This window comes from Lissotriton vulgaris, chromosome 1_1, assembly GCF_964263255.1.
Source record: "Lissotriton vulgaris chromosome 1_1, aLisVul1.2, whole genome shotgun sequence".
NCBI lineage: Eukaryota > Metazoa > Chordata > Amphibia > Caudata > Salamandridae > Lissotriton > Lissotriton vulgaris.
Window position 1 is genome coordinate 250,221,401 of NC_141685.1, and position 16,717 is coordinate 250,238,117.

The following is a 16,717-nucleotide window of genomic DNA, read 5'->3' on the forward strand; positions in this document are numbered from 1 at the left end:
TCATACATTCAGCTCCGAGGACTCTTTCTGTCCATTTACAGACAGACAGCAGGACAGCTGCTTCCATCCATCACTCACAGGCACTGCACACGCTGCAGGCACTGACACAGGCAGACACCAATGTTTACACAAACACAGGCTCGAAATATCCAGACTCTGAACACAGAATCATAAAGCACAAGAGAGCGCAAGAGAGGGACCCTGGAGACTGTCACTGGGAGTGAGCACAAGAGAGGGACCCTGGAGACTCAGGCACTGGGAGTGAGCACAAGAGAGGGACCCTGGAGACTCAGGCACTGGGAGTGAGCACAAGAGAGGGACCCTGGAGACTCGGACACTGGGAGTGAGTTAACAGAGAGTGACAGACTCAGGCACTGGGAGTGAGTTAAGAGAGAGTGAGGGTGGGAGGCAAAGGCACTGGGAGTGAGTTAAGAGAGGGACCCTGGAGACTCAGACACTGGGAGTGAGCACAAGAGAGGGACCCTGGAGACTCGGACACTGGGAGTGAGCACAAGAGAGGGACCCTGGAGACTCGGACACTGGGAGTGAGTTAACAGAGAGTGACAGACTCAGGCACTGGGTGTGAGTTAAGAGAGAGTGAGGGTGGGAGGCACAGGCACCGTGTTGAGAGAGTTAGGGGGTGAGAGACCTTGGCACTGGGTAAGAGAGGGAGAGTGGTCCGTTGCATGTTTTTTAAACAAATTTGGCCTTGGTGGTAAATATCATATCTGTGACGTCACATCACTTTTTACCTGCTGGCTCCAAGTTCGCTTTCAGCATATTACACGTTTCCATTGTTTTCCTCTCAATTAATTCATCACCATCTGTCTCACAAAAATACAAGTTGTGGCAAAAAATACAAAAATCAGGAAATAAAAAGTGGGGTCAGAGTTGACATCCCTTTAAAAATATGGAAAATAATACTCCCCACTTGTGGAAACCTACTTGATACATTGTTACAAACAAGCTGTCCAGTCACTGGTTGTAAGGATAATACAAATATAAACTGGTAGCAAAGCTCGACACAGTCCCCTTGCAGCACCGCCAGGACGGGTGGTTTGGTACAAACTAGGGGGGTTATTTACAAGCCTCTTGCGCCACTTTTGCGTCACTTTTCCCATGTTAGAAATGACGCAAAAGTGGCGCAAGGGCCTTGTAATATGAGGGCTTGTGATCAGAGGGCTCTGGAGTTCGTTTTCAATCACTGAGTCCATAAATGTATTAAATGCGGAATGTTGGACGTCACGGCTGCCCACGTGGGCTGAAAGCAGTGTCTGATTCTAAAATGTAAGTGAAAACTTCTATAACTGGTGGAGTTTAAGAAACCCGATGACAACAGAGGAAAAGTTAGAGCGATCGACAAAAAGAGTAAAGTAAAAAGCAAAAAAAAAAAAGAATAGTCTTCATTTTAAATATGCGGAATAACAATGAAAAAAATTAAATCGCCCGAATAGGGACTTGACCCTCAGATTAAAAGTCTGATGCTCTACCGACTGAGCTATCCGGGCTTCATGGAGCTTCTGGCCGCTACCAATATACTTGATTATGTGAATATTAGTCATGTGTTCATGTTATCTCAGGTGCACTTACTAGTCTTGGTCCATGTGGGATTTCAACATCCCTAAACAAACATTGCACACTGAAGCCAGCGCCTGGACTCTCGCTGTAAGAGTTCCAGGCGCCCCCAGTCTGTTTTCATAAACCGGCTCCCATTCTGAGAGCGCACACAGGCAGGAGGGGTTCAAGTCTCACAACCAGAAATGTGCATATTGACGATATTGCTAGTAGTTGAAACACTTAAAAGTGACGCAACGATGACATCATCGAAGTAAATCCATGTACAGTGTGTGGGAATCCGCTCAGAGAAAACACAGACCCGGAGACTCCTGACCCAGATGGATTTAAAAGGTGCCCTGGCTCAACTGCAGTGGCGTCACTAGGGGGGTGCGGGGGGTGCGGCCCGCACCGGGTGACACCGTTACATGGGGTGACACCAATGTTGTAACACAGCTCTGCAGCCTCACGGCGGGTGTTTTCGGTAGATGGGTGCTCAGAGTCGGTGGAAGCATCCCCTTTAGAAGCGTATGAACTGCTTCAAAGAACACTGCTTTATTTTAAAGTTGCTAAGTTTATTTCCAATTGACAAATAGTTTTGATACAGTACGCGGTAGCATTGGTCTCAATCTCCCGACTTTTCACAGCAACTTTCACTCGAGTGCTTAAAGGGCTTCAATGCACAGAATATGTTTTTTGTGTGAAACGGAGCCGTATTTCAATGTGCATTTGAAAGAATAGAGTCAGCGGTACTGCTGGAGAGAACTGAGTTTGTCACTGTTAAATACAGTTCTACAGTTAAAAGTACCGCGAGTGCAGCACGTCCTGATAATTAAACGGCCCAGTTCTGAGGGTCTAATACGCCTCCTACGTGGGGGGGCAGGCGCCCAAGGGGCTGGACTGCTGTGCTCGAGGTGTTTGCTTGTCCAATCTGATACTGACTTATGGGTGCCCGCCCCCTCTCTTGCAAAGACTGTCTGTTCTGCTGTTGGGAGGGAGGGTGACAGTCCTCTGTGGGGGAGCCGATGAGAGAGTCTCCCTCGAGGTAACAAGGGAGGGGAAGCCGGTTAAACTAACAGTATATCTGTGCAAGGTGGAAACGAGGCTCCTTGGGTATCTGGAGTAGGAGATCCACTCTAGTTTTCGACTGTGAACCATCCTTGGGGAGGAGAGACCCTTTAGGGGTGTCGCTGTGTCCGCGCGAAGGGATGAGAGGAGGGCTGGTATCCAAGGGGAAGGTGTCGTAGGGTGTTATGTGCTCCTTTCAGGGGTGGGAGGCATACTGACGGCTGAGCCCTGCAACCTTGGGCTCACTTTTCTGCGTGGAGATAAAAGGGGGTCGTGTTATTCCATTTCCCAGGGAGTGTGTGCTTGGATTCCTCCCCTGGGTGTCGGACATTGGTGACCCTCTGGGTGGGAGGATTTTTGGGCGGCCGAGTCACGCAAGCCACGGTCCCTTCCATGAAAAGGAGGGAGGGGTGATGCCGGAGTCGCTTTTACTGAGTGTTTGAATCCTTCGACGGTGGGGTTTCCTCGCCATTCTGTGCACAATGTGGGCTAGAGGCTTGAGCGCTTCTCCCGTGAGGGTGGCGTGAGCAATGTACCATGAGTTACCCGCACCGGGTGACACCAACCCTAGTGACGCCACTGCTCAACTGTGCAAACTTTCTGCACCGTGACAGAACAGAACTAACAGGACCCCTGTTTAAGCACACTGGCACAGGACAAGGGGTGCAGCGCCCTCTGCAGTCACCTGTGGACACTGCTCTAGTGCTCCCATTCACCGCCATCCTCACCAGCCCCAGAGATGCGAGAGCTGAGTCTAAGGTTTTATCTCTGAAAAATAAAAGCCCCCGTTGAAAAACTGCAACCTTCTCATTAGAATTACGATTTATGATTGTGGGTTATCAAAAATATTCCTTAATTTCTATATATTTTGGATGTATTTCTGTAGTTTGGGTATTGTTTTAGTTTAACCTCTTAAGGTCAGTGCCCAGGGCTTCCAATGACCCATCAGTGGGGGAGGGGGGCGGCAACAGACATTAACAGAGTAATAATATCCACTATATCACTAAGATGTATAAAACTTGAACCATGCCTCGAATATTGGCCCCATCATTAAGGAATCAGTGTAAGTAAGCATGACATTCTATTTTAAAAACCCACCAAAAACACAATCAATCGAACATTTTTGAAATAAAGAGTAAAAGAAATGCTACTTCCCTGACCGGGAATCGAACCCGGGCCGCGGCGGTGAGAGCGCCGAATCCTAACCACTAGACCACCAGGGAGCGCTGTGCACCACCTCGTTGCAGCCTGTCATGACTACAAAGGTGCAGGTGTGAGTGTGCGAATGTTGGATGGAGGCGCTATTTATATTCACATTCATCCTATCAATGCTTTTACAGAAAACCCAAAACACAGGAAAGCCCCATAGAGAAGAAATAAAAACTGTTTTGCAGACTACAACGTAAGGAAACTAACAAAACAAAGACACACTTAAGAGAGGCCGAGGTCGGGGTGACGGGGAAAGGTCTAGGATCTCCCTTCACTGAGAGCCCTTAACAGTGCTCGGCTGCGCAGCGTTCACTGACCTGCGCTCAGTGAGAGCTCTTAGCCGTGAACAGAGACCTCAGCTGTGCAGAGAGTTAACTCATTACCTCCTCGTTAGTCTTCCTCGCCACATGACTTACATAGTGAGCTTCAGCTCCACGACAGAACCCTCCAAAGTAAAAAAAGCCTCCCACCCCCTCCCAACATGGCCGACCAGTCCCACCTGACCTCTATAAGAGGCGGGCCGGCCCAACCAACAGCCTGTTTTTTTTGTTCTGCGCGATTCTCTCCAGAGGCGCTGTACAGGTAAGATGGGCCGGCGTGAGCTGGCCCATGGGTTTTAGGGTTGAGGATCCTGCTTTAGCGGTCCCTGGTGCCTTATGACTAAATATCCCCCCCCCCTCTTCCTTCCCCCGGTCCTGTGGGTCCGGTTAGGTGCTGCTATAGCGTACCAAGGGTTTACGGGGGGGGCGGCCGGGGGTGTAGGGTGTTAGTACATTCCCGTGTCTCCCCCGGTCGTTACTGAAGGGTCCTTGCCCGTTTGGGGGCTTCGGGTCCGGCGCTGGAGGTTCTCCCATGTGCTGGGGCTCCGGTTGCTTCCAAAACGCAGTTGCGTGGGATCGCCCTGTTGGTGCACTGCCCGCCCCTGCCTGCCGCATAGGCAAGGCATGAGAGCAGACATGCTTCTCTTGTCCTAACCACGAGCAGACACTTAAAGCGAACAAACTGTCTGAAGGGCAGAGGCTTTTTAGTACGAGCGCGTTTACTTGGCATCTCTCGGGGTGGGCAGGCTTCGCATTTGTGTGGTCACGGACGTCTCCGGGTGTCCCGGTTCTCTGTCTAGGGACATGCCTGTGGCTTTGCTTGGGGCGCATCAGTGGTGCACGGCGCTCCTACGGCGGTACTTGCATGCCGGGGTTGTGCGCGTGCCGGTCTGGGGGCTGCGGGGGTGGGCACGGTCCTACCTTGTTTTTCTGCGGGGCCTCGGCGGCTCCGCTGACCGGGTCCGGCCTCTCCTGCCCTCCTGGATCTCGGTAGCGCGGCGCTGGTCGCTGCCGCCTACGTTTGGGATTTTCTTAGCTTCCCTGGGGTCCGCGGCTGCTTGCCGCGCTGGGGTTGGCTCCGGGCGCCTCCCGCCTCTTGTGGGCGGGGTTTTGTTTCCGCCTGGGCCTGTGTATGCCTTCGTCGGCCACGGCTGTTGTGGTGTGTGGTCCAATGGTTTGGGCTGCAGCCCCGGAGGCCGAGGTCTCGCCCGGGACCTGGGTTTGATTCCCCGCCTCGGCGGGTCTTGGGCTTAGAAGTCCCACAGAACGGAACTAGCCGACGGGAAGTCGCTACATGCCGCGGGGTGCCTCCCCTTGGCGGCACGGAGCTGTGCTGGACGCACTTAGGGTCCAGGGGGTCGCCTCCCGGTGGGTGATGGTTTTTCCCGTCTCCGGACTTTCTCTTTCTTCCGACCGCCTCAGCACGGCTGGGTTCCCCTGCTGGCGCGGCTGTTTGGTGTCATGCTTTGCACTGCAGCCACTGTTTGGGCGGGCGACCGTGGGTTCAGATCCCACTTCTGACGGTCCGTTCCAGCGTCCTGGGGGCCCGTGTTTCCTCCGGTGGGGAGTTGTACTGTGTGGTTGGTACTTGGCGCACCCTGTGCAGTCAGGTTGGCCGAGTGTTCTTTCTGTGGCGCGGTGCCTTCTGGTCACCTCTTGGTGGCGGGAGTCCTTGTCCCTCTTCTGTCGCCGTCGGCGGGGCCTTCCTTTTCCTGCTGTGCTCGCTTCGGCAGCACATATACGAAAAGTAGTGGAGAAGTGTGGCTCAGTGAATAGCGGCGGGCCCTGGTGCAGTGGTCTGGCCCGGGACCTGGGTTCAGTTCCCTGCCTCGGCGGGTCTTGGGGTTCAATATATTCCACAGACCTGGTATTTCTCGCCTCGGTGCCTATTCCAATCATGGAGTCCCATTCTGCGTCTCTGGGCAATGGCTTGCTTATTCTCCACGCCGGCCCCCACAATGCTAAGGATGCCTGGCCTCCACCTTGGGGGGTGTCCAGGAGTGGGCGCCTCACAGGGGAAGCCAGGATGGGTTCCACAGCGGCATTCGTACATGCGCCTTGAGTCCCTTGCGGGTGAGTAGTCCGCTGTTCTTGTATCAATGTACACTGCAGAGAAGATTAGCATGGCCCCTGCGCTGGGTTAACACGCTAATTCGTGGTTCGTTCCATAGTATGGCTTGCTTTTCCCTCCTCCGGCGGCGGTGGTTGTTCCCGGGGTTTCTCTGGGTGCGTTCTCTGCGCATGTCTCCGGACTCCCTTCCTCTGCCTGCGTCCGTTGTGATGGGCGTTGTAGAGGTGGGTTTTGTCACCTTTCCCGCTCTGGTGGCCGCGAGGCTGGCTCGGCCGTCTGGTCTGGCTGCATCCTTGTCGGCGGTGTCAGAGTTTTCTGCGGGTGGCCTATTATGGCTGTCTCCTGTCCTTTCATTTGGGGCCCGCTCCCCTGGGCACGGCCTACCTTCGGTCTCCTCATCCGCCTGTGGGTGAGGGCGTCCCGCCCTTGCATGGGTGGGGTCCTTCGGCCATTTCCGCCCGGATTACAGGGTGTCGGTCTTCACGAGGTGCGTTCAGGTTTGGCTTCCGGGCCCGAGTTTCGGCTATTCCCGGTCTCGTACTGGTGCTGCCGCTCCCTTTTTCGCCCCTAGATCCTGGCTTTCGGCCGTCTCACTCCGGGGGGTTCCCTGGGGGGGGGGGCTGTCGCCGCAGTTACGTCCCGTCTTGGGACGTGGCTGTCACGGTTCTTGGGCTCTTCGGGCTTGCTGGCCGGTGTCCGGTTTTGCTTGTCGTGCGGTCTTTCCACGGGGTCCCGCCTTCTCGACGGGTGCGGGTGCCTACTCCTTCCCTTGTCTACACTGACGTTTTTTCCAGGTCCATGGTTGCTTCCGTTGGGCTTGCCTTCTGGCCCGTGGGTGTGGACTGTTCTCCCGGCCCGCCTGGTGGATCGTCTTCGCCGGGAGGGGGTCTTGGTGTTCCCTGTCTGGACGTGTGATGCATCTCGGCCTCGTCTTTGTCATGGGTGAGGCTTCACGTCAGGCGGTGTCTCCCCTCCATCGGCTCCCTGCTCTATGTGCGGTGATCCCTTCGGTTCCCGTCTCGGGCTTGTCCTCCTTCGGGGGTCGTGTGCCTGGACCCGGTCCTCCCCTCTGCTTCGTTCAGGGGGGGGTGTCCTTTGGCGCCGGGTCGTTTGGGGGTCGTTGGGATCTCCTACAGTCACGCAGCTCCTCGTGCTTCGGGAGTTGCTGGCGGTCCTATTGGCCTGCCGTCTTTTGCTCCTTTGCTTCGGGGTCCCCAGGTCTTGGTCGGGTCAGTCGACCTGGTGGTGAGGAGCGGTGTCAGCCTTCAGGGGGGGGTGCAAGGTTCGCTCCCTTTGATTACAAACTCGGGGGTTGTTTTCTTGGGCGGTGTCGTCGGTCCTGTCCCTTCGGGCTGTCTTTCCCCCGGGGTCCGACTATGTGGAGGCGGATCGACTGAGTCGGATCTTTCCTTCGTTGCCTTGTCTCGCCCTGACCCTGGTGGTGTTTCGGCGCCTGGTGCCTCGACTCGGTCTGCCTCTGGTGGATCTGTTCGCGGAGGGGGACTCGTCCCTCCTGCCCAGGTTCTACTCTCTCCTCCCGGGTCCGGGGGTATGGCGGGTGGATGCCCGGTCATTCGCTTGCCCTTTCGGTCTACTGTACGCTTTTCCCCCGTTCCTACTGATACCACGGGTCCTCTGCAGGATTCGCTTGGGCAGGGCCGGGGTGCTTCTGGTGGTTCCCGGCTGGGTCCGCCGCCCCTGGTACCCTCTCCTTTGCGAGCTGGCGGTTCAGGCCTACTGGCCGATCCCGGATCTTCCCGTTCCGTTGTTGGGACCCCCGCTCCCGGAGTCGGTGTTGAGCCGGCTCTATCTGCAGGCCTGGCTCCATCTGCAGGCCTGGATCTTGAGCGGATGTCGCTGCTTGCTCGGGGTTATTCTTCTGGGGTTGTGGTTTTGCTGCTGGGCTCCCGCAGGTCTTCCACATTCTCTTCCTATGCCCGGCACTGGGCTTCTTTCTCGCGTTGGTGCGGTCGGCTTGGTGCTGGCCCCGCCACCGTGGACCCCTTGCGGGTCTTGGATTTCCTGGCTGAGGGGTTTTCCTTGGGCTTGGCCCCCTCTTCCCCGAGGGCCCGGTGGGCCGCCTTGCGGGCCTTCCGCAGTCCGGTTTTCGACGGGCTGGATTCCCTGGTGGCTCGCTTGGCTCCGGAGTTGTTTTCTCCGTCGCCCTCAGACGCTCTGCCTGTCTCCCCCTTGGGATCTCCCTCTTGTTCTGCGAGCACTTCAGGGTCCGCCCTTTGGGCCCCTGGCCTCGGTGGCTTTGCGGTTCCTCACCTTTACGGTGGTTTTTTCCTGGTGGCAGTGGTGTCTGCTGGGCGAATGGGCGGGCTGGGGTCGTTCCTCCACTCCCCTCCCTTCTTGCGGGTTTTGCCGATCAGGTTGTTTCTCCGGCATGTCCCCCGTTTCCTTCCCGGGGTTCCTTCCCTGGTGACCCGGGCTCGGGTGGTGTCCTTACCGCCCTTCCCCCCGACACGGTTCCTTCCTTGTCCTTGCTGGATGTCCGGCGTGCTGTTTTGGCTTCTCTTGAGCGCACGTCTTCCCTTTCCCGGTGTGATGGCCTGTTTGTGTCTTTCGGTCCAGTTCAATCGGGCCACAAGCCCTCTCTTTCCGCCTTGAGTCGCTGGCTTAAACAGACTATCATCCTTTCCTATGCTTCACTGGGTTCGGTGGTTCCGGCGGGGGTCCAGGGTCGGTCCACGGGGTGTGTCTCTGTGTCCTGGGCCTCCTTCAAGGGTGTCTCCGCTGAGGAGATTTGTCGGGCGGCGACGTGGTCGTCCCCCCACATGCTCATGGAACACTATCGCATTGTCTTGGGGGGTGCTGTCCCTGGGGACTTTGCTGGGGCCGTTCTGTGTGCAGGAGCTTCGGCTCCTTGATGGCCTGTTTTTTCTTTATGTCTTGATTCAGGTTTCCTGTAATCCCTGTTTTCTTTGCATTGTACTGGATAGACCTTGTGTTGGTTTATCTGCATCACCGTGTGGTGTTGTTCTTATGGTGGTCAATGAAGCCTTTTTGGCTTGGGTATTTGCTCACTATGTAAGTCATGTGGCGAGGAAGACTAACAAGGAGGTAATGCCCCGGTTACTTACCGGTAATCTTCATTACTCCGAGTATAGTCTTCCTAGCCACATGAGTTCCCTCCCCCCCTCCCTGTCTGGCTATCGGCTTCATTGTTTGCTTGGTAGTTCAGGCTGTTGGTTGGGCCGGCCCGCCTCTTAAAGAGGTCAGGTGGGACTGGTCGGCCATGTTGGGAGGGGGTGGGAGGCTTTTTTTACTTTGGAGGGTTCTGTCGTGGAGCTGAAGCTCACTATGTAAGTCATGTGGCGAGGAAGACTATACTCGGAGTAATGAAGATTACCGGTAAGTAACCGGGGCATCAACATTCAGTGAGAGCTCTTAGTTGTGCAGAGAGACCTCAGCTGTGCAACGTTAAGTGATCTGCACTCAGGGAGAGCTCTTAGCTTTGAACAGAGACCTCGACTGAGCAGAGTTCAGTGATCTGTATTCAGTGAGAGCTACACGTGTGCAGGGAGTTCTTATCTGTGCATCGGTCACTGGTGTTCAGTGAGATTCCTATTAGATGTGAGTGTGGTACACTGACCTGTGCAGGGTCAGTGACCTGGATTCAGTGAGAGAGGCCATAGCTCTGCAGGTTTCCCTCGCACATATTCACTGGCGGATATTTCCTCTGTGCAGGGTTCAGGCATGAGCATCCAGTGAGAGCTCACGTGCTCTGATGTTTTCAGTGGCATGCAGTCAGTGAGAGTCTGCTGACCTGTGCAGCGATCAGTGAAATGTGCATTGAGTGAGAGATCTATTACTGCAGCCCACGGTGATGTGCATTCAGTGAGAGGCGATGCGTGTGCAGCATTGAGTACTGTGCATTCAGTGAGAGGCGATGCTTGTGCAGCATCGAGAACTGTGCATTCAGTGAGAGGCAATGTTTGTGCAGCATTGAGTACTGTGCATTCAGTGAGAGGCGATGCTAGTGCAGCATTGAGTACTGTGCATTCAGTGAGAGGCGATGCTTGTGCAGCATTGAGTACTGTGCATTCAGAGAGGCGATGCTTGTGCAGCATTGAGTACTGTGCATTCAGTGAGGGGCGATGCTTGAGCAGCATTGAGTACTGTGCATTCAGTGAGAGGCGATGCTTGTGCAGCATTGAGTACTGTGCATTCAGTGAGAGGCGATGCTTGTGCAGCATTGAGTACTGTGCATTCAGTGAGGGGCGATGCTTGAGCAGCATTGAGTACTGTGCATTCAGTGAGAGGCGATGCTTGTGCAGCATTGAGTACTGTGCATTCAGTGAGAGGCGATGATTGTGCAGCATCGAGTACTGTGCATTCAGTGAGAGGCGATGCTAGTGCAGCATTGAGTACTGTGCATTCAGTGATAGGCGATGCTTGTGCACCCTTGAGTTCATGCATTCAGTGACAGAACGTTAGAAAAGCTTCCATATCTCTACGTCTCTCCAGCTGACTCCACTGCTCTCTGGTCATTGAAATTAAAGAAGCCACGTAGCGTCGCCCATGAGTTACCGTAGTGTAGTGGTTATCACGTTCGCCTAACACGCGAAAGGTCCCCGGTTCGAGACCGGGCGGAAACACATTTTTTTTTCCTTTTAAAAAAGTAACTCACAACAGTTCATTATTTTATTATTCTAATAGAATCTACGTCTGAAACCTAAGGACACCAATGTTCGAGGCTCTTTCCTTTTCCAATGTCTTTATACATTCAGCTGCTTCAAAGACAGATATCGGACTCTTTTTTAAGATTTATTTATTTAATGTGATTTTCTACAGCGCGAACATTACTCGAAGGTGTCAGAGCGCTTTAAATAAAAACCAGTTGCAAAACATAAGGATTTAGGATTACATGAGTTACATAAAAGATACAAACAGGAAAAAAAATTGCAAATGTATAAGTTGTAAAGTCACTCAAGGAAGAGATACAAATGAATAAACTCTAAGAATCACATAGGAATGGTAGAGAGCACAGACAGCAGGACAACCGCTGCCATCCATCACTCACAGGCACTGCACACGCTGCAGGCACCGACACAGGTTTAAAAGACATTCACTAATGCGACACAAGGGCCCACACTGCTGGTGTTTATTTTTAGTGTCTAATAAGAGATAATGCCTGGTCGGGGAGGACGCAGATGGTGGTGTTTGCTCCAGAGCAGGGTGAGAGGGCATCAGGGCTACATGCCCACTCATTGAGGGTGTGACGGGCTGTGTCTGTGACCTTCGGCCAATCACAATCACTGGTGCATTCCTACAAAGGAAAGACACCTTTCCCCTTCAGGGAGTGTCCGCTGTCCTGAGCATGGCCAGACAGGCCTTTTATTCCATTGGGCATTTCCCCAGTAGGCTTCAGAATACAACACACATGGAGAGAGGAAAAAATCAAGAGAAATACAAATATTTCTAATCTTTATGCTGACTTTGGGAAGGTGTACGGTTTTGGCGCCGCCCCAGGGTTCATGTGATTAAGTAAATCTGTGGCAGCATTAAAATCCATGGGCGTTGCGGGGAAAACCCGCCATCAACACCCATGGAAGGACTCCGACCGCAGTCAGACAACACAGTCACTTGCGCAGCTTTGTCTTACTCCATATCTACGAGGCCATGCAACGGCCCACAAAGCGAAAGGAGGGTCTACACTACACTTTCGGGGGCAAGACGAGTGTCCTACCTGCTGGTCCGGAGTCTCCCGCACTTGCCACCAGCTTCTCTCCTTCCCGCCGCCACAGCCCACAGCCACCAGCGGCCGCAGTGCGGAGAGGAATCTCTTCCGGATTACTGGTCCCTGACGCCCCAGCGGCAGCGGAAGCCGCAACACGCACTCTGCGCGCCAGGAGGCGCATTAAAAAGGGACGCAGCCTCTGTGGAGCGGGGGTTTACATTACACTTTCGGGGGCATGATGAGTGTCCTACCTGCTGGTCCGGAGTCTACCGCACTTGCCACCAGCTTCCCTCCCTCCCGCCGCCGCAGCCCACAGCCACCAGCGACCGCAGTGCGGAGGGGGATCTCTTCCGGACTACTGGTCCCAGACGCCTCAGCGGCAGGGGAAGCCGCAACAGCACTCTTCGCGCCAGGATTCGCATTAGAAAGGGAGGCAGCCCCCGCATCGTGGGAACGCGCGCGGGCGTGCGCCGGGCTAAGCCCGGGCAAAGGTCAGGCCATCTGTGACCATCCGAGGCCAGAGGAGGCCGGGCTGGGCCACCCCCTTTGACTCTCCTGAAAAGGTACTTTGTATTGAACTTTTCCTTTTGGATTGATATCATGACCCCACTAATTGCTGATTTGACTGTCTAGGACGACTCGAATATCAGACTTTAGACTAATATGTACTGGTGGGAAGGGAAGGAACTAATTTGTTTGTATATTGTGATCCACAACAAGGAGAGCCTAATGACTAGCTCCCCTGTGGAAGGTCAGTGCCAGGGGATAGTGTAGCAAGTGTAAATTCTAGCATCCTCTCCGAGTTTTACTATGTCTAAACCACCGAAAACGCGCGCGGCCACAAGTAAAGCACACTTACCTTGTACACCTAACTCTGTAGGCTTAGAGCCAAATGTAGTCCTGTCTCGTAAATTAAAACCCACCGCGATTGACTTGATGCTGAGGAAAGTTTCAGGGGAGATTGAGCGTATGGAGAGGAGCCTGTCCACTTCCCCAATACCTATCCTAGTCACACCCACACAACCTAGGGATCTAAATACATCAGAAACTTCTCAAATTGAGATACTGGGAAACTCAACTGAGGGTATATCCTGTGCGCAGTTGGTAGTAGAGACAGGGACAGACACCATTAGGGACAGTAAATACAGTCACACGCAAAACATCCAAACAACGGGGCGGCAGGAAGGGCCAACCTAGAAAAAATAAACTAACCACAAATGCACATCGACTAAAAGACAATAATGATGTGATTACTGTAGAAGTAGCGCCACACCACTCAGGTCCACCAGGATGGATGGACGAGGTAATTGGAGACCTAAAAAAGTACCTGGAAGTCCTTATCATAAGCCAGCTAAAACCAATTATTAGCAGGCTTGATAAAATCGCAAATGAACTGACTAAACAGGGAAAGTCAAAGGGTCCCACAAGTAGTAATGTTACCCTAGACCCTATTCAATCAACCACTACCCCAGTTGGTCAAATGGTGGGTAAAAACAATTGCTACAACAACTATCAAACGTCTGCAGCTCTTGAGGCGGAAAGCCGAGAGCATTTTGCTTAATTTTTTAAAATACTGTTTTTATCTGTAACTGCTTCACGTACACTCCCTTCTACCCTCACTTAGCCGTATTTCAACCCGTGCAGCCGATTGAGGTGCTGCATCTGGGGACTGCTGGAAACTTGCCGCCATCTTGGGAGTAGCCCAGGGGTGCCGCACCAGTCTTTGGGAGCCAAACAGCTGACAGTACTTAAATCGCGCCTCGCACATCACGCAACACTATCAGAACATCTACAACTCTTGAGGCGGAAAGCCAAGAGCATTTTGCTTAATTTTTAAAATACTGTTTTTTTCTGTAATTGCTTCACGTACACTCCCTTCTACCCTCACTTCACCATATTTCAACCTGTGCAGCCGATTGAGGTGCTGCATCGGGGGGCTGCTGGAAACTTGCCGCCATCTTGGGAGTAGCCCAGGGGTGCCGCACCAGTCTTTGGAGCCAAACAGCTGACAGTACATAAATCGCGCCTCGCACATCACGCAACACTATCAGAACATCTACAGCTCTTGAGGCGGAAAGCCAAGAGCATTTTGCTTAATTTTTAAAATACTGTTTTTATCTGTAATTGCTTCACGTACCCTCCCTTCTACCCTCACTTCACCATATTTCAAACTGTGCAGCCGATTGAGGTGCTGCCTTGGGGGACTGCTGGAAACTTGCCGCCATCTTGGGAGTAGCCCAGGGGTGCCGCACCAGTCTTTGGGAGCCAAACAGCTGACAGCATTAAATGTGTCCCCACTTCTGGCAGCGCAGCGGACGTGCTCAGCGGGCGCACCGATGGCGCGCTGAAGGCACACCAAAGGCAAGCCCGTCTGCGCCCGTCCGCGGCCGGATGGGGCTGGGGGCTATACCCTCTGCCCAAACTATCGACAGTAGACTAACATACTCATGTAAGTTGCTTTTATCTCTTCGACATCACACCTGTGCCTCCCTGACTTACTTAAGTTGTGATGCTGAACTATTTTATTGCCATGCATGTGGTTTTCCGACTACATCTCAGACACCCAGTACAAAAAGTCTTGTTAGCAAGAAAAAACATGTAGAACCTACTTTTTTAAGTCTTAATTGCTAATCGCTCCCCAAACACAAGAATAAAATATCCGACCTACTGGTTGATCTCTCCCCCGATGCCATTTTTCTTACTGAAACCTGGCTAAGCGACAGCTCCGCACCAGACGTAGCTTGTGCCCTTCCCCCTAACTACACCTTGCTGGGGTAAAATCGGGTGGGCAAAGAGGGTGGTGGGATTGCTATTATATACAAGAATAAGTACAACTGTAAGTGGACTAATCTCATTATTCCCGATTGTGAAGCAGGCCTATTTAACCTTGGCCTCTCGCCCAACTTCACTCTCTCTGGTGTACTATAGTATCGCCCGCCAGGACCAGCCAATACATGGGCGGCATCCTTTCTGGACTTCATTGCCCCGCTCATGCTTCAAGCCCCCAATTTTATGTTAGGGGGCGACTTAAATTTACATCTAAATGACACATCTCAATCCATCAATGCTAGTTTCATAGTGGACTTGGCATCACTAAACATCACGCTTCATAACTCATGGCCTACTAATAAGGCGGGTAACCTGCTTGATCCAATTTTTTCCAATCTACACACAATTATGTGTACACCTGCAATCCCCGTCCTTTGGTCCGACCACTTTTTAATAGAATTTCAAATTGAGCAACAACGACAATGGGAGAACTTACAGTCTGATCGGACCAAGGGCAGAAATTTGAAACATTTGGACACTATAAAACTCAATTTGCTTCTCGAAAGCACAAAATCAGCTGATTCAATCTCTTCATTGGGAGAGGAAGTGGGCATGCACTCCTGGCTTAAATCAGCCATAGACGTATGTCTCCCTTTCTCTAATAAGAAAGTGAATACTAACCATCATGCCTCTGCCCCCTGGTTTTCAGAGACCTTAAAGAAGGAAAAAACTAAGTGTAAAAACCTAGAGAGGAAATGGCGGAAGCTGTATGACCCTAAAATAAAAACACAATATAAACGAGCTCTCAGTAGCTATCACTTACTATGCCGCAATGCCAAAGCTGAGCATACCAAACTTACCATCCAAGAAGCTCAAAACTGCCCAAAAACCCTTTTTAAAGTAGTAAAAGAGCTCTCTGGTGCCTCTTGTCAGCCCAAGCCTCCTTGTTTGGATGCCAAACGCTGCAATGATCTTGCGTTTTTTTTTGTCTCCAAGATTGAAACAATCTATAAAGATTTTGGAAAGCAGAAGTTAGGAACATCTGCCTTTTCAGGAATGCCTTCTCCCATGAAGTCAGATATCTCGGTTCCTAACCAGGCTTTTATAAATCACTGGAATAAACTGGACATCACCACCTTTCACAAAATCTTGAAAGGAGTTAAGTCTGGCTCCCCAGAGGATTTGTTTCCTCCGTCTATCATACAGTCTCTTAGATTTCCAACAATTAACTTAATGGTGCAGCTACTAAATGCCTCTCTAAGAGAAGCCGTTGTGCCCCCAGCGTGGAAACACGCTATGGTTATGCCCCTGCTAAAAAAAGCAAACTCTGATCCAGAAGTATTATCTAATTTACGTCCTATCTCACTCTTACCCATCGTTTCCAAAGTTTTGGAAAAACATATTAACACCCAGTTGCTTCAACACATTGAGACACAGCACTTACTACACGACTCCCAGTCAGGGTTTCGTGCAGGTTTTTCCACTGAGTCAACACTGCTGGGCGTTATTGATAACATCCGTCGCCTTGTGGATAATGGCGAAACTGTGTCGCTTATCCTTCTGGATTTAAGCGCCGCATTTGACACGGTGTCACATTCTATTCTCTTATAAACCCTTCAATCATGTGGCATCACGGGCCATGCATTGAAGTGGCTAGAGAGCTTCTTGACTGACCATACCTTTCAGGTTTTTTCCACCTTTGCTAAGTCTGAGATACATGGGTCACAGCATGGAGTCCCTCAGGGCTCAATTTTGAGCCCGTTGCTTTTTAATATTTATGTTAGCCCTTTGGCGGCAATAGCAGAACAAGCAGGGCTCATGGTGTATTCCGACGCCGATGATACACAGCTTATTTATTCTTTCTCCACCAAATCTAATAATAACACCTCCTCATTAAACACAGGACTGACTAGCATTGCAAGCTGGATGTATGACAACAAACTGAAACTAAACGGGGACAAAACGGAGCTACTGCTTTTTGGCAAAGATAAAATCTTATGGGGCCCACAACATTGGCCCGCTCAAATGGGGCCTCCTCCA

General features: G+C 52.1%; 2 non-coding genes and 1 pseudogene across 2 annotated transcripts; 2 read left to right on the forward strand and 1 right to left on the reverse strand.

Annotated features, from left to right (window-relative positions):
• Positions 1-3,773: 3,773 nt before the first annotated feature.
• On the reverse strand, positions 3,774-3,845 carry TRNAE-CUC (transfer RNA glutamic acid (anticodon CUC)). Its single transcript has one exon. It is a non-coding gene; the product is annotated as a tRNA-Glu (tRNA).
• A 2,381-nt stretch (positions 3,846-6,226) lies between these two features.
• Positions 6,227-6,326, forward strand: LOC147746712 (U6 spliceosomal RNA; annotated as a pseudogene).
• Positions 6,327-10,753: 4,427 nt separating this feature from the next.
• TRNAV-AAC (transfer RNA valine (anticodon AAC)) lies at positions 10,754-10,826 on the forward strand. Its single transcript has one exon. It is a non-coding gene; the product is annotated as a tRNA-Val (tRNA).
• Positions 10,827-16,717: the final 5,891 nt, after the last annotated feature.